This window comes from Prionailurus bengalensis, chromosome B1, assembly GCF_016509475.1.
Source record: "Prionailurus bengalensis isolate Pbe53 chromosome B1, Fcat_Pben_1.1_paternal_pri, whole genome shotgun sequence".
In the NCBI taxonomy this organism is placed as follows: Eukaryota; Metazoa; Chordata; class Mammalia; order Carnivora; family Felidae; genus Prionailurus; species Prionailurus bengalensis.
Window position 1 is genome coordinate 33,086,119 of NC_057344.1, and position 26,499 is coordinate 33,112,617.

The window sequence follows — 26,499 nt, forward strand, 5'->3', positions numbered from 1 at the left end:
CTGGAATTGGAAGATCAACCAAAATTTTCTAACATCGAAGCCCAACCTACTCCCAGTTCAAATACCAATAAGATCCCAAAAGATCATCCCCTGGGCATTAGGCGTGGCACTGGAGGTTGGGCTAATCGATCTCTTAAACATTTGGTCCCCCTCCAGCTCAGTTAGGTTCTAGGAGAAATCTAAATGATCAGTTCACGTCTCCTCTATCCTTACCAGCAGAGGAAAAGGATTTTCACTCTTTGAGAAATAAAACAAAAATATAATATACTCTTTTTTTGTTTGTTTACATACAACAGGAGTACAATAAAAATGTTGATTCACACTTCTTGAAGAAGCTGGAAAATGTGACCTTTCATGAAGAGAAGAGTAGTCACTGGAAGCAAATCCAGTTAGAATTAGCAGACAATGACTTTAAACAACTTTAAACATTAAATCATATGTTAAAGAATTTCGACGGGGCGCCTGGGTGGCTCAGTCGGTTGAGCGGCCGACTTGGGCTCGGGTCATGATCTCGAGGTCCGTGAGTTCGAGCCCCGCGTCGGGCTCTGTGCCGACAGCTCAGAGCCTGGAGCCTGTTTCAGATTCTGTGTCTCCCTCTCTCTGCCCCTCCCCCCGTTCATGCTCTGTCTCTCTCTGTCTCAAAAATAAATAAACGTTAAAAAAAAAATAAAAAAAAAAAAGAATTTCGAGGAAGAGATAGATATAACAGGGAAAGAGATGGGGGGGGCATTTTAGGAGAAAAGTTGAAACTGAAAAAAAAGAACCAAATGGAAATTGTAGAATTGAAAAACACAAAATCTGAAATTAAAAAAAAAAAATCATTGGGTGGGTTTAAGAACAGACTGTGTGCTACAGCAGAACAAATCGGTGAACTTGGAGAAAGGTCGATGTAAATTACCCAAATTGAAGTAGAAAAAGAAAAAAAAGGGTGAAAAAAAAGAACCTGTGTTAGTGACCTGTGGAATAATGTAGTCTACGCGTAACTTGGAATCCTGGAAGGAGAAACAAACAAACAAAAATGTCATCAGAAAAATCATTTGAAGAAATAAAGGTCAACATTTTCCCAAATTTGATGAAAAATATTAGCCCACAAGTTCAAGAAGCTCAGCAAACCCTAAGCAAAATAAATACAAAGATACCCACACCTGGGTATGTTCAAACTACGATCTAGCCCAGCTCAGCGTAGCTCTAGAGGGCATCTCATGGTTAGCAGAGATCATATCTAGTTATATTCCAGGTTTTTAAATGGCTGAAAATCAATGACAGTATCTTAAAATAGCCAGGGGGGAAAACAACCAGGAGAATTGTTATTCTGGACCTAAATCCAACAAAAATCTTTTTTTTTTTTTGGTAGTGTAGATGTGATGGAAAGTTTGAGCAAACATGTTTATACAATTTTGGAGTCCATGAGAAAGAGAAAATCTGGTGTGAGTCTATCGTTTTTAGAAGGTAGCATTGCAAATTGAAGGTAAGCGTGATTGTACAGAAAAGGAGGTAACAGGCAACGCTCTCACACAAATGCAGTTATGAATGTGCACTTGTGAGAAGTTTCCAAGAGGAAGGGCGTGTTTTTAAGAGACCAGAAGCCCACAATAGGCGAGGGAGCACCCCATGACATTATACGAGTGTAAATCTTTTTGCCAAAAAGCGTTATTTCCCAGAGCACTGAGATAGCTTGCAAACAGACTTGCCAAATTGTCGTCTTGCAAGAATGCATGTGCCTTTCTGGTGTTTTTGGATTAGTCTTGGAATCAGAAGAGAATAGGAAAAAGGGTATTAGAGATGGACAAAATCGGTTCTGATTTTCCAAAGGGTAAAGAAGGTGCATTCTTGAAATGCTGGGGCGAGTAGTCTTGACTTGGACCCTCCATGATTCTGAAAGGTAGGATGGCTTCATGAATAATTGGTTCTCACGTGGAAGTGAAGTGCTTAACTAAAAACATACAATGCCAGCTTAATATTCCTTCTTGGAGCACGCGGTGCATCTGGGAGCTAACGAAGCATTTGGTAGAGTTTTTCATGAGGTTTCTGTCGAAAAGGTAGAGAAATAAAGCACGTATGCAAGAATGAATAGATAGGTTCATAGCTGGTTAGAGAGCCATTCTCCGAATGGGCCGATCTACGGACGCGTGTTAATCAGCATACAAAAATCTCTATACCATTCCGCATCTGCAACCCTCAATGCCACTTTCGCCCGCTGTGACCCAGATCCTGCCCACATTTCTCAGTGGAACAAGGTTTACTGAGTCCCCCAGTGACTGAGTAGTTTCTAAACTCATGAACGTTTTATTTCATTTGCCTTCTCTGGGGCGTTTGATACGCTGAATGCATAGTTTCTTTGGAAATCCTCCTAACTTGACTTTGAAGTCATCACGCGTGCTTGGTGCTCATCCTGTAGTGTTGCCCACCTCAATCTCACAGGGTGCTGACACCCACAAGCCCTTAAAGGCTGGTGCCCTCCTGGTTTCTGTGCTAGACTCACTGCTTTGCTTCTTTTAATCATTTCCCTTGAGTTTTCTGATTTGTTCGCATGGATTCGCCTTCTGTGCTCCCTGACAGCGCTCAGGTTTGTCTCCAGACCAGATCTGCCTGCCGAGGGCCAAACACATTCATCAGCACTTGGATGTTCCACAGATGGCTGACGCTCAGTGTGTTCCAGACTGAACTTATTGCTATTTCCATCGACATCAGTCATTGCCCCTCTTCCTATGTTCTCTGTATCAGTGAACAACACCCTGTCCACCTCCGTGCCCAGGCCAGCTCCTTCTTGCCATATTCTATGGATCCAACACACCCCCGCCCCGCCTCCCCCAATTCATATGTTGGAGCCTCAAGCCCCAATGTGACTGTATTTGGAGATAGGGCTTTGAGGAGGTAATTAAGGTTAAATGAGTTGAAGGGTGGGGTCCTAATCTGATAGCATTTTTGGCCTCATAGGAAGAGAGAGAGAGAGAGAGAGGCTGTGTGAACACACAGGGAGAAGGTAGTTGTCTATAAGCCGGTAAGAGGGCTCTCACCAGAATGCTGCTGTGCCGGCACCCTGTCTCAGACTTCCGGCCTCCAGAACTGTGAGACAATACATTGTTGTTGTTTAAGCCCCTCTGTCTGTGGTATTCTGTTATGCCAGCCCCATCGGACAAACACACCATCAAAAAAGTCCAAGTCCTACCATTTCACCTCTTTAAGGTATGTAGAATGCTTTTCCCCTCAATATTCTCAGTCCCGCTGACTTACTATAGAAACTCGTCATTTCTTGCCTTAATGATCTCCATGTGCTCTCCTTGTCTTTACTTTGTACCGAACTCATAATTAATTCCTCCCCTTCATGTCAGACCCATTCTTCTAAAAATATGAACGTGGGGGCGGTGCCTGGGTGGCTCTGTTGGTTAAGCGTCTGATTCTTGATCTCAGCTCAGGGCTTGGTCTCAAGGCGGTGAGTTCAAGCCCTGTGCTGGGTTTGTCCTTGGGCGTGAGGCCTACTTAAAATAAGTAAATAGGTAAATCAAAATAAAAATATGAACATGGCCATGTCCCCCCCCCCACCCTGCTTAAAATGTGCCGTTTGATCTCAATTATTTTCAAGATCGCATCCAAATTTCTTAGCAGCACGGGTAGAGTCCTTCCTGTTCTGATCTGATTAGATCTGAAGGGGGCCACATTATTGCCCCCTTCAGAACTTATGTTCCAATAAAATAAAAAAATTTACATTTTTCCTATACTTGAATTTAATACTTGACATTGAGCATATTTTTCCACGCTTTACTGTCCCTGGTGCCCCTGCCTTTTTGCTGCCATTATAGGTTCACTTTGAAGCCTTCGCTACATAAGTTAGACAAGCTTCCTTTCCTCTAATGAGTAAGACACACAACCGATGACAACAATACAATATGATCGTGTCCACAGTGGAGATTTGTTCAAAGGGTCATGGAGCACGAAGGAAGAAAATAAAGCAAAATGAAATATTATACGTGGTCCTCTGCCTGAGGCTGAAGAGGCAGACGTTCGATAAAGAGGAGCTGTTCATTTTGCACGATAGAGATTTACCAGAATTTTCAAGGACGAGGATTCTGCCCTTAGTATAGTGCTGGCTCGTGGCGGCTGCCTCTACACCAGCTGCTTGACCCTCTTCCTAAAACATTCGGATCTACCTTCACACAGCAAGGCTCTAGAACGTCACTGAGTCCTGAGCATCCTTCCTTTTGGCTAATGAACCATTTTATTTTATGGAAAAAAAAATTGTGGGTGTGCCACCGTATAATAGGTGTCATTACAGTTCTGGTCAATAAAACAGCGGGGTCGGGAAGGGAACTCGTATCCACACAACGCACTTTAAAATGACTGATCGCTGCACTTAGGCCAATGTCCTGAGAGGCCTATGCTGTGATTTCTCAGTATCAGTGTGGGGCCACCACAGAGGCCAGGGACCATATCTGCTCAGGGGTATTTGGAGGAAGAGGGTCAATCTTTATCCGCGTGGTAATCTGTCTATGTCCACCTGCCGTGAGGGTTTTAAGGAAAGGTTCTTTATGGTAACGGCTACATTGAGGATGTTGATGGCAATCCTCTGGAAGAGACCGCACGAGGCTCCACATGGGGTCTTGATCAATGCTTCATGATAATGGTAAAGTCATTTTCATGCGAGTATCCTATTCATGTAATAGAGAGCCATGTTATATTTTGGCATAGAAAATCTACTCTAAATGTGAGAACTAGTTTGGGGGTACATATAGGATATAGGATACACGTCCAGGCCATTTTCGCTACTTTCCCACAGTGAAAAAAAATACACAACTAGCATGATATCACCCCTTTCTTTTCAAAACAGAAAAAAAAATAATAATAAAGGAAGGGAAGTTAGACAGAAGGAAAGGAACAAATATTGACCACCTGAGTCAGCTATTTTTTACACAAATTATTTCGTGTGATCTTTTCGATGATTCTAGACTCGTGGAAATCGAGACTCAGAAAGAGACCTGTCCAGTCGCAAACAGAGCTTAGCTTGGCCGTGACACCCTGTGGGTGTGCACGCTCCTAAGCCTGGGTGCATCCGTTCCGCGGGGGTGACCACCTAACGCCAGGGCCATTGGAGAGGTTAGAATCAGGCCACCTGCCTTCCGCCAGCCTCTGCTAGTCGCCAGGGGTAGGATCTGGAACAAATATTCACATTCACACGCTCTTTCTGGGCCTCCTTCTTCTCAGCAGCAAAATGAGGAAATTATTGGAGATTTGCATCAACCCTAACACTGGGCGATTAGCAAATGCCCGGTTTAGATGCCGGTCCTCCGAGAGTAAATTACCTTAACAATGAAACATTTACATAATCGGGGAGGTGGCCGGCTCCTGCAGAGCTAATGGCTTGCTCGATGGCCCGTGGACCTTACGACCAGCTGCGAGCGGGCTCCTCGCTTCCGGAAACCGGGACGGACGCTCTGCAGGGAGGACCGCCCGCCCGCCGCGGAGACACCTGACTCCCAGCGGTCAGGGCTGGGGCCTTCTGGCCTCGGGGAGACAAAGCCGCCTCCAGGCCCGGCTGCACGGAGACGCCCACTCTCTCTGTGGCTCTGATCCCAAAATAAACCAGATCCTGTTTCTCCTATTCATAGAAAGGCAGGGAGGGCGCCTTTTATCCTTCCTTGCGCTTTTTTCTTGTTTGGTGTGAGAAAGAGAAACAACCCACCAGCAGCATAAATGGGAGAGAACGTTTGACCTTTGTAGAATCACATTGGGCGGCGGTTGAAAGTGATTCTCCACTAATTCCCTTAGGTACAGAGGGGAAGGCCCAGCACGAAGAGTCCCCCAGCCGAGACTAGATGCCAGCCGGATGCCTCCTTTGCAAAGCATGGGAAACAGCACTTAGAAACTCTGGGTCAGCTTGGACACACTCCCCAGCTGTACCACACCACGGGCCATCGACCCACCAACCTACCGAAGAAAGCTTACATACGTGTAGTGAGGACAGGGCTTGGAAAATAAAAGTTGGAAAATCAAGACTCTGGACGTTTATTATTAATTATTATTATTATTATTTTGCTTAGAAACTAAAGTTTTTAGAATTCTTTTTTTTTTTTTTTTGTGAAACAATATTGAATTTTTACCATCAGTGAAAAGGAAAACTGAACGTGAACAGGGCGCTGCACCTCCTACAAACTAAAAAAATAGGGGCGCCTGGGTGGCTCAGTCAATTCAGCGTCCGACTTGGGCTCAGGTCATGGTCTCACGGTCTGTGAGTTGGAGCCCCGCGTCGGGCTCTGGGCTGATGGCTCAGAGCCTGGAGCCTGTTTCCGATTCTGTGTCTCCCTCTCTCTCTGCCCCTCGCCCGTTCATGCTCTGTCTCTCTCTGTCCCAAAAATAAATAAACGTTGAAAAAAATTTTAAAAAAAAATAATAATAATTAAAAAAAAAAAAAAAAGATTCTTTCAAGGAAGAACCAGGGATTGTCAAAGGATCCTGGTCCCCTTCATAAAGCCCTGATAGAAAGTCACAGTCATTGCCCAAAGGAGCAGTGGAAGAATTTAATGTTCTGCTTTCCTTGCTCACTCGATGGCTCTGAACGGGAAGACGGGGGTGGGGAACAGCCCATAGGAGTCTTTACACAACAGCTCCGCGCTTACGAAAAGTATTAAATGGAAATCAACGGCAAGGAACAGTCACGTGTTACCTGGTAAGTGGATTCCCTGCCTCAACTTCATGAAGTGCCTTTTCATTTTTGTGTGGCTCCTGAAGAGCCTTTTAAGGAGAAAAGAGCTGTGAGAGCTTGCAAAGGGACCAAGAAGTCGCTGACCCTCTTTTCCTTGCCGAGGAAGGCTTTGTCCACCTTTGCCCTCCAGCTCATGGGACGAGGTGAGAACAACGCTGGCCTCTCAAGCAGTGACCTTGGTTTCGGGCCGGGGTCCAGCATTTCCTTTCGGTCAGGTTGCTGTCATCCCGGCAGCTGTGAGTTCTTGGACTCAGCATCTGGTACGCCCTAACCTCGGGGCCCTCTGGAGCTGCAGGACTTCTGCCGTCACTCCTCCCCGGATGTAACCCTCTGAGCAGCCTTTTGCTGTTCCACCTTCCCAACTTGACGGCCCGTGTCTGCTACCCCGAACACCTCTCACCTTAGCCCAGTGGGTCTCAACAGGAGGCAGCATTTGGAAATACGCTTTGGTGGGAGGGGACATTTTTGTTTGTCACAAGGACCGAAGGCACTTAGAGTTAGAGGGTGGAGGGCAGGGATGCTAAACAATTTGTCCTGCCTGAAGTGCCGGTGGCACTAAGGGTGAGCAGCCGCTCTTGCCCCGAGAGGATATGTGCCTGCCGGGCACTACCAAAGGTACGGCAAAATTCCCAGTCCCACCTGGAAACTTCTACTCAGTCTTTTATTTCTTTATTTATTTTTGGAACGTCTATTGATTTATTTTGAGGAGAGGGGAAGGGCAGAGGGAGAGGAAAGAGAGAGAATCAATCCCAAGCAGGATCTTCACTGTCAGCGCAGAGCCCGACGTGAGACTTGATCCCATGAGCCATGAGATCACGACCTGAGCCGGAATCAAGAGTCAGACACTGAATCGCCTGAGCCACCCAGGTACCCCAACTTCTACTCAGTCTTCTCTCTCCGTGTGGGTCTTCTCTTCTCCCAACTTGGTTTTGTGAATTGGAACTGCAGTCAACTCCTTTGTTCCTTCCTGGATGATCAGCCTGTCCAAGACTTAGGACTTAGGTCCAAATGTTCCTATCCGTGCCCATGTAGCATATTTCTCTGACCCCTTATGGTAGCCTAAAGCATATTTGTTTTCCAGTTGTTAATTTTGACTCTACCCTCTACTGGAATTCTGTTTGCTCTCTTTTGTTATATTTCTCTTTTTAAAAATTTTAAAATTTTATTTAAATCCAAGTTAGTTAACATATAGTGTAATATAGTGGTTTCGGGGGTAGAATTAAGTAATTCATCACTTACATATAACACCCAGTGCTCATCCCAACAAGCGTCCTCCTTAATACCCATCACCCATCTAGCCCATTCCCCACTCATGTCCCTCCATCAACCCTCAGTTTGTTTTCTGTATTTAAAAGTCTCTTCTGGTTTGCCTCCCTCTGTCTGTCTTATTTTTGCTTCCCTTCCCCTATGTTCATCTCTTTTGTTTCTCAAATTCCACATATGAGTGAAATCATATGATATCTGTCTGACTATTTCGCTTAGCATAATACCCTCCAGTTCCATCCACATTGTTGCAGATGGCAAGATGTCATTCTTTTTGATTGCCAAGTAATATTCCATTATATATATATATCTCACATCTTCTTTATCCATTTGTCCGTCGATGGACATTGGGCTCTTTCCATACTTTGGCTGCTATGAACATTGAGGTATATGTGCCCCCTTTGCATCAGCATTTTTGTATCCTTTGGATAAATACCCAGTCGTGTAATCACTGGGTTGTAGGGTAGTTCTATTTTTAATTTTTTGAGGAAACTCCATACTGTTTTCTGGAGTGGCTGCACCAGTGTGCATTCCCTATCATTAGCTATTTCTTAAGCCCAGGCAGGCGGAATCTTACAGGTATGTAATACCAACTCTAGAAACTCGTCTGTCTTGTATTGTTCCTTCCTCGGAGATCTGACCTCAGAGGCCTCCCACGGTAGTCAAGGGAAAAAGACAACAAACAAGCATTCATTAGCTTGCTTCAGCTGCCTTAACGAAGTGCCACACACTGGGTGGCTTGAACAACAGGCATATGATGTCTAGCAATTATGGAGGCCAGAAGGCTGAGAACAAGGTGTGGGTGCCGTTAGTTCTTTCTGAGGGCTCTGAGAGAAGGATCTGTTCCACACTTCTCTCCTAGCCTTGGGTGGCTTACTGCCAATCTTTAGAGTTCCTTGGCCTGTAAGTAAGAGCATCACCCTGATCTCTGCCTTCATTCCCATGTGCGTTTTCCTTGTACACATGTCTGTGTCCAAGTTTCCCCTTTTTATAAGGACACTAGTCACATTGGATTAGGGACCCACCCTGCCCCGATATGACTTCATCTTAACTATTTATACTTACAATGACTCTATTCCAAATAAGGTCATATTCGGACATAGTTGGGGTTAGGACTTCAACATATGAATTTGGAAGGGAACGTAAGTCAACTCATAACAGTATAGTAGATCGTAAGTACTAAGGAGAAGAGGAAAGCAGGGGAAGGGGTTTGGGGAGCACAGAAGTTGGGGGGCATGTTGTTTCTAAAGAGTGGTCAGATGGTCCCTGATAAGGTGGTATTTGAGCTGATTTGAAGGCAATGGAAGAACCAGTCATGTGACTATCCAAGAGAAGAAAATTCTAGGCAGAAGGAATGGCATATGCAAAAGTCTTGGGGTGGGAGTGAGCAGGCATGTTTGAGTAGCAGCAAGGTGCCCGATGTGGTTGGATTGGAGAGTGATAGGATGGATGGGAGGAATGGGGTCGGAGGCAGGTAGGGGAACCAGAGCATGTGGACCTTTGATGGCTTAGTAAGGCTCTAAAAGCCACTTGGTCCTCAACTCTCTGGACCACTTGTCCAGATAGTTTGGGTTGAATAAAATACCAATAGCTACCCATTACTGAACATCTGCAAGTTACTATCCCCATGATGTGCTCATTTTAATTTGTTGGCATATTTTTCCTCATTTCATCTTATTTTATAGAAGAGAACATGAAGGCTCAGAGTGATTCAGTGATTTGTCCTGTGTCACATGCTCAGGTACCTGAGGCAGTTTGGACCTCTTGGCCATTTGACTTCAAAGCCCATGTGCTTAACTTTCATGCTGAATGGATGTTATGGGGTGAATTGTGTCCTCCCAAATTCATAGGTTGAAGTCTTAACCCCCTAGAACCTCAAAATATGGCCTTATTTAGAAATAGGGTCATTGCAGATGGAATTACTTAAGATGTGATCGAGTTGGTAAAGGATGGGTTCCCAATCCAATATGGCTGTTGTCCTTATAAAGAGAGGATATTTGGACAAATCTGAACACAGACACACACGGAGGGAGAATGCCATGGGAAGATGAATGCAGAGATTGGAGTGATGTGTCTACAAGTCAAGGAAAGCTAAGCATCCCCAACAAGAAGCTAGGGTAGAGGCATGGAACAGATTCTCCCTCACTTCCCTCACAAGAAACCAACCCTGCTGACACCTTGACCTTGGACTTCTGGCCTCCAAAACTGTGAGATAATACATTTCTATTGTTTAAGCCACTTAGTTTGCGGGGCTTTGTTATGGCAACCCCAGTGGAAGAATGCAATCGATGTCTATGGTTATCTATATTTATTCATTTCCGTGATTTATAGCTTAAGGCCTTTTCCACCTTCCACAGGACATATGTTTCTACCATATATCATCATAGGTTTATGAATCAAAATCCCATAGCTGTAGATTTATGAGATTATAGATGTAGTGAGATCTTGGAAATAATCTTCTTGAAGATACAGAGTTGAGGCCAGGATAGGAAAGGGCTTTCTCAAGGTCACACAGGAAATTCCATTTGCTTGTTTTCTGGTGTTACTTGACTTTGGATTCTCTTCCAGGTCACCCTGACTTTTCTCCCTTTTGGCCTGTTTAGAGAAGGGTCTACCTGTGGTGCACCTATCCCTCGAGGAGGCAGTAGGTGTCGACCTTGTGTGGGGACAAGCCCCTGCTCCTTTCTTCACCAGAGTTTGCTGGAACTCCCTGAGATCAATAGACAACACAGATCTCCTCAGTCTAGCACCAGCTACAGTAGGCCTTCGGAGATCACTGATCACATGTCCAAACACTGTCCTCCTTTGTTGCTCTAGGAGAAAAGTCTCGTAATTTCTATGCCCTAGACCTTGGGATCTGAAGGACTTTTCCATCGATATGATATGAGGTACACACTGCTTTACTCATAATGTAGTAGTCTTGGGGGCAGCACATGGAACTTCTTTGTCCAAGCATAACCTGTGAGTGTCTGATGATTTGCCTCCCTTCACCTTGTGGAGGATCTCAGAGCAGAACTACTAAGGGTTCGGTTGTCTCCATCCTGCGGTATGAATATCCCTGCTGTGCCCTGTCTGTTGAACGCATCCAGGGGACCAGACTGTGGAAGTCGGTGAGGGGAGGTCCTAGAGGGAAGATCAATCAAATCCAGGCTTGAGACAACTCACTGTTCCCTCAATCCTCAGGGAGACTTGTTGGCTGGCTCCACACTCCTCACCTGGTTACCTCACATGATGGTCACATTACCAACACATCGTTTATACCAAAGGAAGAGATGTCTCCTCACAAGAGCTTATATAATGCTTTTTGTCCTACTCTACATCCTTTAGGGATAGCCTAGGGGACTCCGTATTTGAAGTCCTATGTGTCATGCTTATTGAGTGAGCTATGAATTGAGTGCGAGGTTTGAAAATTTTTGATGGGGGGAGGGTGCCTGGGTGGCTCAGTCGGTTAAGCGTCTGACTCTTGATTTCAGCTCAGGTCATGATCTTATAGTACGGTCGCGAGATCAAGCCCCACGTCGGACTCTGTGGTAGGTGTGGAGTCTGCTTAAGATTCTCTCTCTCTCTGCCCTTCCCTTGCTTGCTTTCTCTAAGAATAAAATAAAATAAAATAAAATAAAATAAAATAGTTAATAGGGCAAGATGCACTAAAATACTGGCCTTGGAACAACAACAACAAAAAAAAACCCCCATGAATTTCAGTTTATTTTTGAGACCTGGGAAAAAGCTTTTAGTCTGTCCCACTACAAGAAGGAACAGAAGAGTCTTGCTCCAAATCGTCGCCTGAGTGTTGAAATGTCGCCATTATTTTTTCATCCATGCACGCACATTTACCTGGGGGAAATGTTACTCTCAGGGACTGCATCCTAACGTGATTATGGGATCTGAGGGAAAGAAGGCTCTTCTCGGCTGGAGCCCAGCTAAGCCAGGCTGCTGCTAGGCCCATGCATTCTGTTTAGTACTCACTCCTGCATTCATCATTGATTTGGCGGTAAGAGGTAACACTGATGAAAGGGAGGCTGGAGGGTTAAGGATAAATATTTCCGATGCCACAACTTTACCATAGCCTGATGCAAAGTGAGAGGCAGGTGGGAGATCTGGATCATCTCCCATCTCCAATTGTCCCTCAAGCTTGGGGCCAAAGGGACGGTGGGTACTGGAAGGAAGTTCTAAGGACTATGTTCAGTTAGCCATTGCATGCACATTAAAGTCGACAACACACAGAACTTTACAATGTCCGACATACGGTTTCTTCTCGTGAAGCACTTATACTCTGGTTAGGGCGACAGAATTTCTGGAGAACCTCTCTGTCAAGAGGTCTTCATGAAGCCGAGTGGTTCTTAGATGCCTGAGAATACATACATGTCTGGAAAGCATAAGAGTGGTCTCTACAGTATCCCAAGGTCTTTTCCAAGCATAGGAAACCCTGAGATCTGTACGGTGTTACCATCAGCACCTGAAGGGGCAGCTTTATCTTCAGACTTGGTCAACTAGCTGGGTCACTGGCCACCAAGGGGCTCCAACTTTTTTTTTCCAGATCACCCAAACACATTCCTTCACTGGCCCATCCACAAACCTAAAATGACTACATGATTTCTTCCCCCATTTTTTTTTTTTTCTTTTGAGAGCATGATGGCTTGCTCATCTTGCAGAAAATTTGGGGCATTTTCTGCCCTTCTCAGATTTCAGGTTCCCCCCAAAAGGGAAGAGACTCAGGCTTCCTCCCTATGGCCTGGACACGGGTTGGAAGTTTGAGAGATAGGAGCAGGCTTCTGGTGAGAGCGGAGACAGGGAGATTTCATGATGGCAAGGAGAACATCGGACAGGGGAAGAAGGTGACATTTTACCATTTTCTCAACGGGGCTCAAGATCAGATCAAGACGCATCCGACGTTAGGCAGGCTGTCCACACTGTATTTCTTTGGCGTCATTTTTTCCCTTGTAACCAACTAATTACAGCAGACCCGGAACTCAGCAATTAAGAATGATTTATGTTCCCTTCCCGAGGGAGAAACAATCACATATCCCAGGCAGAATCCCTTTATCATTCTGCTAACTACAGAGGACACAGAGAGCTCCTTTCATCCAAACCACCTTAAATATTGCAGGGCCTGCTGTACAGCCTGAGGCAGTCAAGACCTTGCATTTTGCACCAGATACTGTTTGGAGCTCTCATTCTCTAATTGGAAAACAAAAGAAAGACAGAAAGAAATGGAATAGTAGCAGGAACAGGCTGCGCTGCCCTCCCTTGTCATCAAATTATGCCTTTCATCCTGGCATTAAACAAGAGCTGGCAATAAAGAAAACCCCAGGAGCACAATATTCTTGGGATTGTATCAGGGCGGAAGATTAAACTCCTAAACCATTCAAGATGTCTCGGCTTTGTCCCTCCACCAAGAGGCTCTTATTACTATCCCCTCTGTTTCCTAGTGAAATACGTTTCTGCGGTGTTAGGGAGAATTTACGAGGAGCTCAAGGCTTCCTGTTTGAAGACACTTTCTTTCAGAAAGAGGCAAAGGAGAAAGGGGGGCAAAAAAAATCCAGCCCTGAAAAATCAAAACACACTTGGCTTTGTGTGATTATACTTAAGAAAATTCGATACCTGTGCAGAATCTTCAGTTGCCTATGTTGGTGCCCGAATCAGAACAAAGAGCACTCTTCTATGAAATTTCTTTTTTTTTTAATTAAAAATTTTTTTTAATGTTTATTTATTTTTGAGAGATAGAGTGTGAGTGGAGGAGGGGCAGATAGAGAGGGAGACACAGAATCCGAAGCAGGTTCCAGGCTCTGAGCTGTCAGCACAGAGCCCGACACGGGGCTCGAACTCGTGAACCACAAGATCATGACCTGAGCTGAAGTCGGACGCTTAACCGACGGAGCCACCCAGGCGCCCCTCTTCTGTAAGACTTCTAGTGAAGCAAAACTTCCATGGAATCAAAATGTAGTCTTTCTCCCTGAAGTGATGAGTCACTGAGATTTGGGCGTCATGATTCACTCCTGAGTGTAACCCGAAAGTTTGAACAGTTATCAAATACTCCAGCCTCGTTTTCACGACAAAAGTCAGTCCCAATCAATCCGTTCCCAGCTCAAAATAACTTGTCAGGTTTGGTAAAGAAATCTGCAAGTCTGTTTCTATTTGCTTAATTTAAAGAGAAAGGCTTTCAGGTTTTAGATGAAGACATTCTTGAAAGCTGGAAGGTAGATGAACACACAGCGCTCCCCGGAACAGGGGAGGTTTGGAATTGGAGTGGTAGATGGGGGCTGCCGTGGGCGGGAGGAAGGAAGGGCAACAGCAGTAAATATATAAGCTTTTCAGAAGCTCCAGGAGCGAGGGACCACAGTCCTCCAGAAGGTGCCCCGAGTGGAAGGAAGAAGGCAAGGTGAGAACATTTTATTTTCTACACAGATATTATTCATGCACACGCACCAGGAAACTACCATAGCTGATGTTTCCCAAATCAGGTGACATGGTTCCCTGCTGGAGACTTTCGGTGCCACGATTCCAGAATCTGTGAGCGCAGCTGGCGTGGGTGTGCCCGAAATATCAAAGACCTTTCTGTCCCCTGTCTCCCCCCACTGCTGACCTCGGCACCCGCCCCGTAGTGTTGAAATTGTCTGCATCTGAATTCCTTGCGGGTAATCAAAAACAAAAAAAAAAAGAACTCAAGGCAGACGGTGTCTCACTGGTGTCTCACTGGGAGGCCAATGAGAAGAGTTGTTGATGATTCTCAACCCCCTACAGTACGGGTTCGGAGTGTTTAGGCTGTTACAAACCCCTTCAGAAAGCCCTATGCAAACTTTGCCCCACCTTTTTCCCAGAAAAATGTATAAATGCACGCAAGTTTGTAAGCAAACTTAGATGGTCCACAAATCTCCAGAAGACCACCCATGAAGCCTACCCATCTCTCTGCCTCTCAACTCAGAATGTCCTCTCCTGCACCCATTCTCCACTTGGGTTCTATCTCTTACACTGTCTCCTTCGTGAAGTCTTTCGTGGTTTTCATCCAAACACCTGCACGGCTCCTTTGCGTTGTCTTCGAAAGTGTATCTTCACTCACGGATGTCTTGTCTGCCTGAATGGTTATAGACTCCTTAGGAACTGGCACGTTGTGTCCTTCAATTTTGTGTCTCCAGAGCACGTGTAGGAAAGAGGCCTGTTTCCCAACACATGACTTCCCCAACCTCCCCCTCCCCCATGATATATTTCTGATACATGTAACATTTTCCCTTAACATTAGAAAGCGGCACTGATACGTGTCCCCCCCCCACCCCCCATGGTCCTCCAACTTCCCGACCTCCACCTCCGCTCCGGACAGAAGAGTCCAAACCAAGGAGAACGTGGTACCCTCGTCAGCAGACGGAAGCCAACCCTTTCCCACTAATCAGTAAGAGAAGTGTCTGTGGAAAGTCTGCACTGGGAACTTTAGTAACATCCTGAGAGCTCAAGTCATGGTTCGGATAGCTGGTGTTATAAACCTTGTCTCCGACAAGGAGACTCTTCTAATTTGAACTCTGTAGGCTCTTGGGGCAATTTCAGTGGGATTCTTTCCCTTCACGCAGGCCCCAGTGGATTTAGCCTAAAGTCCTTTCAAAGTTAGAGCTGCTACTATACATTTATGGGGCCATCTCCTTCTTTTTTTTTTTTTTTGATTTTTTTTTTAACGTTTATTTATTTTTGAGACAGAGAGAGACAGAGCATGAACGGGGCAGGGGCAGAGAGAGAGGGAGACACAGAATATGAAACAGGCTCCAGGCTCTGAGAAGTCAGCACAGAGCCCGACATGGGGCTCGAAATCACGGACCGTGAGATCATGACCTGAGCCGAAGTCGGACGCTCAACCGACTGAGCCACCCAGGCCCCCCATGGGGGCCATCTCCTTCTAAAATAAGAAGATATTGTCGTTACTTCCTTATCATACATTAGCGTAAACTTTTATTGTTAGTATTAAAAGCCAATACGTGTTAGGAATAAATAACACAAGTAATGCAAATAACTTTCAGAAATCTAAAAACCGCTTATTTTTTCCTAGGATGATTTTATAATTTTGTGGTTCTATACTTTGGAATCAGACTCACTTGGATATTACCAGAAGTATGACCATGAGGCTATTACTTAATTTCTCAAAACCTCAGTTTCTTCATCTATAAAGTGGGAATAATGATACCAACTTCTCCTCAACGAATAAGTAATCCATCATTGATTCTAGGTCTTTTGCTAGATAATATCTAGATGACATCCAGAAGCTTTCTAGAACATGCTGACACTGCTCAGTCTTTTTAAAAAAATTTTTTTAATGTTTATTTATTTTTGAGAGACAGAGAGAGACAGAACATGAGCAGCGGAGGGGCAGAGAGAGAGGGAGACCCAGAATACGAAGCAGGCTCCAGGCTCCGAGCTGTCAGCAGAGAGCCTGACGCGGGGCTCCAACTCACGAGATCATGACCTGAGCCAAAGTTGGATGCTCAACCGACTGAGCCACCCTGGCACCCCTCAAGTTGGTTACTAGTGACTGTGATTTTTCTTGGCTATAAATTACATTTGTGATTTTTTTGTGTGTGATTTTTTTTTTTTTACTCAACCCTGGATATTTTGAATTATATGTTGTAAAGATTCCGAGTTCTGTTATCTTCCTCTGAAGAGTGCTATTTCCTGTTTTAGCAGGTGGTTCAGTTGCCAGCTGATCATCTTGAACTTGCGTAAGCTTAGTTTGGTACTTTGTTGCAGGATCTGTGGAAAGTCCGAGGTATTTCTGAAGCCCTTCTACCCTGATGCGGTTCAGTGTTCAAATCCTGCCTCGGTGCCTTAGCCAGTGCCCCAGGGGTGTTTCTAAAATGTCACTGAGACCTCTTGACTCCTGGAGGCCACGACGTCCAAAGTCTTTGGACACTGGTCTTCTTCCAGAATTGCTACCATCTGTTCACTATCAACTCCTTCATAGCTGTGAGCTGTGGTCCCTTCCTGTTCATTTGCAGCCCAGGTCTCAGGCATGGTGTCATGATGGACCCCCATCTGGATTACGGGGGAACCCTCTCTGCACAGTTCCCCCCTTGCCAACGCCCTACGCTGCAGATTCCAGCGATCTCAGCTCTGCTGCTCTCTGTTCTCCGTCTCTCTACCTTAACTTCCACCCTGCTTGGATTTCAGCGCTCTAGTGAGAGAACTGTCCCCGGCCGACAGCTACCTACCTGGATGACTGTGGGTGGACCTTCACGTTTTTCTCTCTCAGGGAAGCAGTCTTGGGCTGCGTGTTGTGTTATCTACTGCCTGCACGCGGTCGCCTGAAACATTTTTCCCCAGTTTTATGGCTGTTTGCAGCGGGAGGACTAGTCCCTTCTAGCTGGGAGTATAAACCTCTCCAGTTCTTCAAGCCTCATCATCCTCTTGGCAGATGGTATGTTTCATAGTCTAGGGCTCAATTTCTCATTCCTCCCCTAACCCCCGGCTTCATAAATCTTCCCCTCTTCCAAAAGGAGCCAGGTTCTCCTCGGGATCTGCTGGTAAGTTTCTGTTTTCTCTCTCAGGGACATCTGCAGTTCACAGCCCATTTGCAAAATGAACCAACTCAGGCTTCCCAGTGCGACAGGAGGGCTCCTGCCTTTGGGACTCTGGTAACTAGCCCCACCCACTCCCTTTTGTTCTTTAGGATGATTCGGAACAAACTGCAGCTCCTCCCCAGCCCCCCTTCATGGTTGTGGGGTCTTAGAGTTGTACTTTACGACATCAATTTGTGTTAACATTAATACAAGTGCACATTTCCAAGCATGGGAGAAGAGTGGGTGACCACAGGCTCCTGTACAGAATAATCAATAAGATACCCCAGTGAATTCTCATCAGGACAGAGGAAAGAGGGAAAGCAAGGCTTTATCTATTGAGAGCCGGTGATGAGTCAGGCACTCTACTGAGCACTTTCATGTATATAATATCATTTACATCTTAACTGCACCTTAAAGAGGTGGTATTATTATCCCCACTTTGAATAAATGAAAAGCGGGAGGCTTCGCGAGATCAGTAATTGGTGCCAGCTCACAGCAGACCACGGTGAAGTCCGGAAGGAAGCCGGGTGTCCGTGACTTTGGAATGCTTTTGCAGATACCAGACAATCTCACCAAAGAACAGACCTTGCCCCTCCCTTTCTAAATACACAATTCCTAGGGCTACGTGTTTTGTGACTTACTCTGGTAAATCTGTCCTCGGTTTAAGCCGCTTCTCCTTGCATACAAGTGTTGAGGGAAGGGAAATAATGCACCGTATGATTTTCTAGACTGAAGTTAGCCTATCTGCCTCCAAGAGGACAAGCCAGGAATGGAAAGGGTAGAAGTGTTGTTGGTTTGGGAGGCCACATTTTCATTCACCCTTCTTTAACCTCAAGAGTACAATTTTTTTAAGTTTGTTTATGTATTTTGAGAGAGACAGAGACAGTGCGAGTGGGGGAGGGGGAGAGAGAGAGAGAGAGAGAGAGAGAGAGAGAGAGAGAATCTCAAGCAGGCTCTGCACTGCCAGAGCAGAGCCTGATGCTGGGCTTGAACTCATGAAAGCATGAGACCATGACCTGGGCTAAAACCAAGAATTGGACTTCTTTTTTTTTTTTTTTTGAGTGAGAGAGAGTGCAAGTGAGGGAGAGGCAGAGGGGGGGCTGGGAGAAAAAGAGAGAGAGAGAGAGAGAGAGAAAGCAGGACTCACCAGAAGTGGGACTTGAGCTCACCCGATGCAGGGCTCAAACTCATGAACCCGCGAGATCATGACCTGAGAGGAAGTCAGATGCTTAACCGACTGAGCCCCCCAGGCGCCCCCAAGAGTCAGACTCTTAACAGACCGAGCCACTAACCTTAATACTGGTAAGAACTAACATCAATTAAGCACCTTCTGTCTGCCCTTGCACTAAACATTGCAAACACCTCTCATGTAATCCTCTCAGTGAACCCGTAAGGTGTGTATTATTTCTATGCTTCATCTTTAGATCAAAGCAATAGTCTGAAGAAGTTAAGTAGTTTGTAGTGGGTGTTAAATCAGCAGAATCAGAGGCTGACCTAGATGCTAAGATTTCAGTCTATGCTTCTTTAAAAAAAAATTTTTTTAACGTTTATTTATTTTTGAGACAGAAAGAGACAGAGCATGAGTGGCAGAGGGGCAGAGAGAGGGAGACACAGAATCGGAAGCAGGCTCCAGGCTCTGAGCCGTCAGCCCAGTGCCCGATGCGGGGCTCGAACTCACGGACCGCGAGATCGTGACCTGAGCTGAAGTCAGATGCCTAACCGGCTGAGCCACCCAGGCGCCCCTCAGTCTCTGCTTCTAAACCACAACTCTGTAACTCTTTCTAACCGCTTCTATCCTAAACACTCTGATTCCCTAATCTAGAAATCCTGGAATTATAAATAATTCCTAACGGTCTTGATCGCTTAGCCTCCGTGCCCAAGTATGCTTTTCCTAGATCACAGAAAGATTTTCAAATAGGTTTGGGCCAAATCCAGACCTTGGGACCCTCTATAAAACTGTGGAAGAGGAGTCCCCTTCTGCCAGAGCTATAAGGGATCAGAGCCCGTGAGCACTGAGCAGGTGGTCAAATGTTCATTACTTGTAGGATTACAGTAATAAGCAAGCGCCCTGAAGATACGAGTATGAGCCTCTATTTAATTTTATCTGCCGGGGCTGGCAAGGACAAGTGACACTGTCACAAATAAAACCTTCATGTATTATGGAATAAGGCCACCTCGTCTCTCAAAAACAAAGATAAGGCAAACAACCACACACAGCTAAGTGAGTAGCCTTCCCTCCACAAGGCCAAAGTAAATAATGTAATCTGCCTGGGGGGGGGGGAGGTGCAAGACACCCACAGGAAAAATCTGAAGTCAATTGTGGAGGTTTGATAAGGGAAGCAGAAAAATAACCTGATTTCTGGGAACAGACAGCAGGCCTTTCAACAGCTAGAGTGTGGCTCTTACTGCAAAGAGCTGGAGGAGAGCGATTAACCGACCCGCACAAACTGCTGTGAGGGCTGGGGAGCCTGGAAGACAGGACCAATGTGGATCGTCCTGAAAACGTGGAGAACTGAGGTGGGGGGGGGGGTGGCTGCAGGCTCCATCTGTCCCCTCCCCCTAACGCCCCCCTCCCGCTGGGGCAGCTCACACTCTCTTTCCTGTGGGCACCGCCCCTAGGTGCAAAATATTCCGACTAATGTGGAGGGGCTTAAAGGCAGTTTAAGATGCAATAAGAAAGGCACGCAGGGCCTGTGGATACCCAAGGAGAGGGTTCTTACCCTTACCCCGCTCAGAAAGCACAGTCATCCGGATCCTCAGGCCTGGCGCCAGACGTTTGCGTCCTTAGTAAGGAGGGGCTGTGATATATGCAATACAAGATCCTCTAGGACGGGCTTCTTCCTCCCACCCGCAGCCGTCATCTCGCCTTTCTGCCTTGAGAAACTGCCAACCGGAAGGGTAGAAACTTCACAAAGTTCCTTAAAAGCCTAACCACTAAGCGGTCCAAGAACGTGTGTGTAAGTGGGTGCAGACCAGCAAAATTCTGGGCTAGTTAGCGCACATTTCCCAGGATGTTGATGGTGCCTGTGGCCGTAACCAAGGGCCTGAACAGGGTGGCGAAGGGGGGAAGTGCCCTGAAAAAAAGAGAGGACCTGGAAACGGGCAAAAGAACTCTCTCTGGGGAAACTGCAGACATAACTTTAAATGGGACTCCTGCAAAGCACGGAGGGTAGTAATTTGATGGGGAGAGAGACAGAAGCCCAGAGACAGACAACTCCAAGGTAAAGCGCAACAGCTACAGCAAGGTTGGCGTAAGGCGCACGGGAGACCCCAGCCGTGGGGAAGCCCTTTCCCTCTCGGGGCATCATGTCCCCAACCGTAAAACAAAGGGATTGCCGCCGAGCTGCAAGTCTGAGCCCCCTTCTGAGTCTAGAATGCCTTTCAATTGCAATGAAAGTTCGGTATTCTTGTCCCCAGAAAAACGCGCCTGTGCTCAAAAATACATCAAGTGGGGTGCACTTTCAGGGTGTGCCTGCACACTCCCACCCAGCCGGCCGATGGTGCAGAGGCCGGGCCCCAGTCCCTAGCTGGGCCACCTTCGCTCTCCCAGCCGGAAGTGGACACAGGGCGCCGGCTCTGCGGAGGGGAAGGAGTGACTCAGCATCGGATGCAGGGAATGGGGGAGGGGGAAGGCGCCGCCCCGAGCCCGAGCTCCCGGCGCTTGCGTTTGGGGACGTCGCCCCCAACCCCCAAGCCTCCTCTGACCAAGGAGCGTCCCTTCTTTCTTTGACCCGGCACGCCGCTGGCCCTGCGTGCGGTTCCCTCGCCACGCTCGCCGCGCCCCTGCGTCGGGGCAGGTGGCTTGCCGACCCCGCAGCAGCCCGCGCTCCCTGGTCCCTGGGGGGCAGAAAGTCCACTTGCTCCTGCTGTCCACGGGGTGGCCCGTCACCCCTCTGCAGTACACTGGCCTGCTCTCCCTCCCACCCGCTGGGTCTCAGATTTTTCGTTCCTTCCTGGCAAGTTGCGGCAGTACTGAACTTGTGCGGGGAGGGACGCGGCCGCGGCAACTTCCCCGAGCCCGCGCAGGGGGAGGGCGCTTGGGTGCCGGCGCGTGCCGCCCACCCCTGGGCAGGGGAGCGAGGGGCGAGCATGGAAACCAAAGAGTGCCCGCACGTGTTCTGCAGCGAACAGCGCGGTTGCGGGGACGCCCACCTCTCTGCAAGAACGGCAGGCGACGCCCTGTCGCGGCCGTGCTCCGTCTCACCGGCGGGGGCGCTGTCGGAGCGGGCAAATACTGCACCTGCAGTGGGCTGCGGGTGGTAGCGGAGGCGCCTGCTTCCAAATGGAGGCGTTTGGCTTTTTAGAAAGGCGGCCGTGCCCAGCACAGAACGTTCTCTGCACAGCTGCGCGGGTTCATGGAAGAGGGAGCCCCAAAAGCGTTTCCAAAGAAAGACTTGTGAACTCCCGGTTTCTCTCCCATTTGTTGTCGGGCCGAAGCTCTGATAGCCTAGTTTACAGAAACGACCAGTAAGCAATACCGCTTTCCTTCCTTTGAAATTACACCACTTTCTAGCCCAACCCACTCTCTAGCAGCCACTAAATTTAGCCCCGGGGCCCACTCTTGGTGCAGCCAGGGATCAAGAATTTATGGGAAACGTCTACGTCCCTCTTTTTCCATCCAGATCCAGGTTCCCACTGACTCCTCTGACTTCCTCTGTTCTCTCAAGGTGGGATTCCAGGCCTCATGCCCCCTTCCCCGCTTCCGGGACTTTGTATTGCCTCCTTCCTCCTATGCCTCGCCAAGAAAGGGTGATTCATTCATTCATTCTTACAAGCCGCAAGCAATCCCTTTGCAGCCCAGACCCTCAGGCTGCTTCTATATTAATAGAAGTTTGGACCTTTTCCTTTTCTGTCCCTAACTTGCACATTTGGAAGTTCGATGATTCTTTTCATTCCTTTCTTTCTTGAACTGGTTAATCGCAGTCTCTCCTTTCCTGCCTTGCCCTGAAAAGGTTGCCTAATGACATAGCAGAACTATAAACTAAATGGGTGTGCGTGACAAAGCAGAATTTCAGTGCCTGGGAGACTCTTAATGAGACACAACTTCGGCCTCTGGCGAGACCTGCCGATGAGATAATGTCTCTGGCAGAAAAGATGAACTTGGGCTGTAACCTGTTAATGACCAGACCAACCTCAGCCCTCTTTGTGGACTCTCCCCAGCACCTCCCTGAGGCCCACGGGTGTCTGCTTTCTCCTGCTGCACTTCTGACCCCAAACAGGTGCCGTTTGAGGACAGCACCGTCAGGTTGCAAGTCTGACCCACCCGAGTATATACAGTTCAAGGGAGACCGGCCTCTGTGTCAAAGGCAGGCATGTAAGTCATTTTCTAGTGCTACCCAGTAGAGACCAAGGCATTGCAAAAAGCACTCTGTGCTTCAGGCACCCTTCCGATTAGCCTGAAACACGCCCAAAGACCTCGGAGGACTGATCCAGCCGTGTCCTTTCCCTATCGGGAGGTCAAAAATCTTGCTAACTTTAGACCCAAGGCTGCATTCTCTGTGCTGGGTCTTCTCTACTATTCAGTTCTTTCTTTTGCCACGGAGACCCTGTCATCGCACATACACACAAGTGCACACCCGCACACGCGCGCGGGAATGATACACTCGTGCGTTAATATCTTGTAATACTGTCAACAGCGCAAGAATGCGCATTCTTTCCGCGTGACAGGTGAGCAAATTGATGTCTTGAAGGAAGAAAAGAGTTGCATGGAGAAGTGGGCAGTGGAAAGATTGCCGCAGTGGGGTCTCCTGGGCATGCTGTTGCCATGGGGAGGCAGCGGGGGACGCGGGGATGCTGAGAGGCAGGAAGGCAGGAGGAAATGGAAAGAAACGTCCTGCCTAATGTACAGTCTGGCCGGAAGAGGGGCATGGCAGTCTTCGTTCCGGCCTGGGTGCCGCTCAGACAATTGCTTTAGACGCACCAAGATGAATTGTTTATGATCCTTCAGTCACTTCGTCTCTCTCCTTGCCGCTGAGGAGTCGAGTGGGGGAGTGGGGCGATATTATGCAGCACGAAGCTGCACACTTAGGTAAACACCCTTGGCTCTCAATTTAAACTGTCCGAGTGTCTGACATTTTAATCCATCTGAAAGCTTTCTTCCTAAATGAGCCGGGTGCAGGCGGTCACTTGTCAGCTCTAAGGAGGTGAGCTAAGCTAAGAGGCGCCTGCCCCAATAAATGTAGTTGCATCTAGATCTGGGCAGCTGCAGGGGGCTGACGAGGAAAATGGCATATGGGCTCCAAATTCTCAGTGTTCATGCTGACTTTTTCCTCGCAATTTACCTAGTCCTTTGTGTGCTCTTACGGTGTCTCTTTGCATCGGAATTTTATGGGCAATAATGCTACGCTTCTGTCAGCCACACGGCTTTATGGAATCGGAGGGACTAAGAGAGGCACGAACATAATTTAAGAAATCTGGGCGTTCTGACCACCACTTACTTTTTCTTTCTTTTAAGATAATAAGCAGAAAGACAGTGCGCCGATAATTCAAAGATATTTATCCCATAGCCACCGCTTTTGCAGGCCCCTTGGGTCTTGTAATGTCACCCTTCTGGCTAAAAGAATACATTTGCCCCTAAACGATGTCTTAAATTTTACCATGATTCCATGCTTTATGCATAGATTATATTATGGGAGTAGGAGAGAAACAGATACCCACGTTTAATGTATAATATGATCATTAAGGTTGTTCAGATTTAGTTTTGGCTAGAAGTGTGGTTAAATGTAAAGACCATTTGATGATTTTGTGTTTTCATAGAGTGACAGTCTCCGTATACATAGTCATGACATTTTCCAGAAAGAACATTAAAGAATAAAAATTATGTGTTATCAGAAACAGCATAAAGAAGGAGTATTCAAGTAACAAAATCCTCTATTTCCATCTTCATAAAAACACCACGTTTAAGAAATGAAAGCTTTTCATTAATGAGTTTAATTAAAGAGTTTGGATATCCTATTTAAAAAAAATTTTTTTTTCAACGTCTATTTATTTTTGGGACAGAGAGAGACAGAGCATGAACGGGGGAGGGGCAGAGAGAGAGGGAGACACAGAATCGGAAACAGGCTCCAGGCTCTGAGCCATCAGCCCAGAGCCTGACGCAGGGCTCGAACTCACGGACCGCGAGATCGTGACCTGGCTGAAGTCGGACGCTTAACCGACTGCGCCACCCAGGCGCCCCGGATATCCTATTTTTTAAATGTTTATTTATTTTTGAAAGAGAGAGAGAGAGAGAACAGGGGAGGGGCAGAGAGAGAGGGAGACACAGAATCTGAAGCAGGCTCCAGGCTCCGAGCTGTCATCACAGAGCCTGACTCGGGGCTAGGACTCACGAACTGTGAGATCATGACCTGAGCTGAAGTCAGACGCTGAACCAACTGAGTCACCCAGGCACCCCTGATATCCTATTAATTGAGAGGAAAAATAAAAGCCATTCAATTAAGGTAGAAATAGATTTTTCTCTTCCTTATTTATTTTCATTTATCTTTATTTTTTTAGAGAGAGAACATGAGTCGGGGGGAGGGACAGGGAGAGAGAAGAGAAAGAATCTAAAGCAGACTCCGTGCTCAGCATGAAGCCCAATGAGGGGCTCGATCCAATGGCTTGAGCTGAAATCAAGGGTCAGATGCTCAACCAACTGAGCCACTCAGGCACCCCTTCTCTTCCTTATTAATTCTTTCACAGCAAATTGCCAATTTGGTTCTAATACATTAAAAAAAAAATAATACGTCCTATTCAGGGCAATTGAAAGCAAGCCCGTGGAATATTCAAAGTTTTTTTGGGAGGGGCTCCGCCAATCTGCCTTTCCCTGCCCTTTACTCTCTCACACTCTCTTCCCCTCACCCCGTCAAATCCTTTCTCAGGAAAGAATCTCATTCCAGTCACTTGCACCTTCCATATATCAAAACAGAAACTACCAGGGGCAGTGGGATCTTAAGACATATCTGAATTTGGGGTGCCTGGGTGGCTCAGTCGGTTGAGCATCTGACTTGGGCTCAGGCCATGATCTCGCAGTCTGTGAGTTCGAGTTGAGCGTCTGACTTGGGCTCAGGTCATGATCTCGCAGTCTGTGAGTTCGAGCCCCGCGTCGGACCCTGTGCCGGCAGCTCAGAGCCTGGAGCCTGCTTCGGATTCTGTGTCTCCCTCTCTCTCTGCCCCTCCCCTGTTCCTGCTGTCTCTCTCTCAAAAATAAGTAAACATTAAAAACACTTAAAAAAAACCCCTTAAAAACGAAAAGAAAAGAAAATAATTGCTTGAATCAACACAACCAATAGAACAGAAGGTTTAAAAGAAATCACTGTGGGGCGCCTGGGTAGCTCAGTCGGTTGAGCGTCAGACTTTGGCTCATGTCATGATCTCAAGGTCTGTGAGTTCGAGCCCCGCGTCGGGCCCTGTGCCGGCAGCTCAGAGCCTGGAGCCTGCTTCGGATTCTGTATCTCCCTCTTTCCCTGCCCCTCTCCCCCCCCCCCCCCCCCACCCCCCCGCTCATCCTCTGTCTCTCTCTGTCGAAAATAAATAAACATGTTAAAAAAATGAAAAAAAAAAAAGACATATCTGAGTTTGAAATGAAAAGGTTTGGATTCCAGAACATCAAGTGTTCTGAATCACAAGAGGACATGGAGAAGGTATTTGGGAGGCAGAAACTCCTTCTGGAACATCTTGGAAAAAATTCTGCCAAGGATCGGCTCGCGGACTGCCAGGCTACTTCCAGAGGTGAGGTCTTGCCTGATGAGGGGTGGTTGTGGCTCACCTACGTGCACGGCTGTATTTGTGAAGCTGTGAGGAGTCGGGATACCGGCGTCAGACCCGCACAGAGTCCCCCGACGACACTCACCAGTTGTTTGAATTTGGGCAGGACGCCATCTTCCGATCTGGAAGACCGTGTTCACACCAGTGCTATCTCCAAACAAGCTGGAGAGAGAAAATGACAAATGGCCTGTGCACAGTGTCTGCCACATGGTTCCCCTCAATACATCTTAACAGTGTCACTTTTCTGGGGCGCCTGTGTGG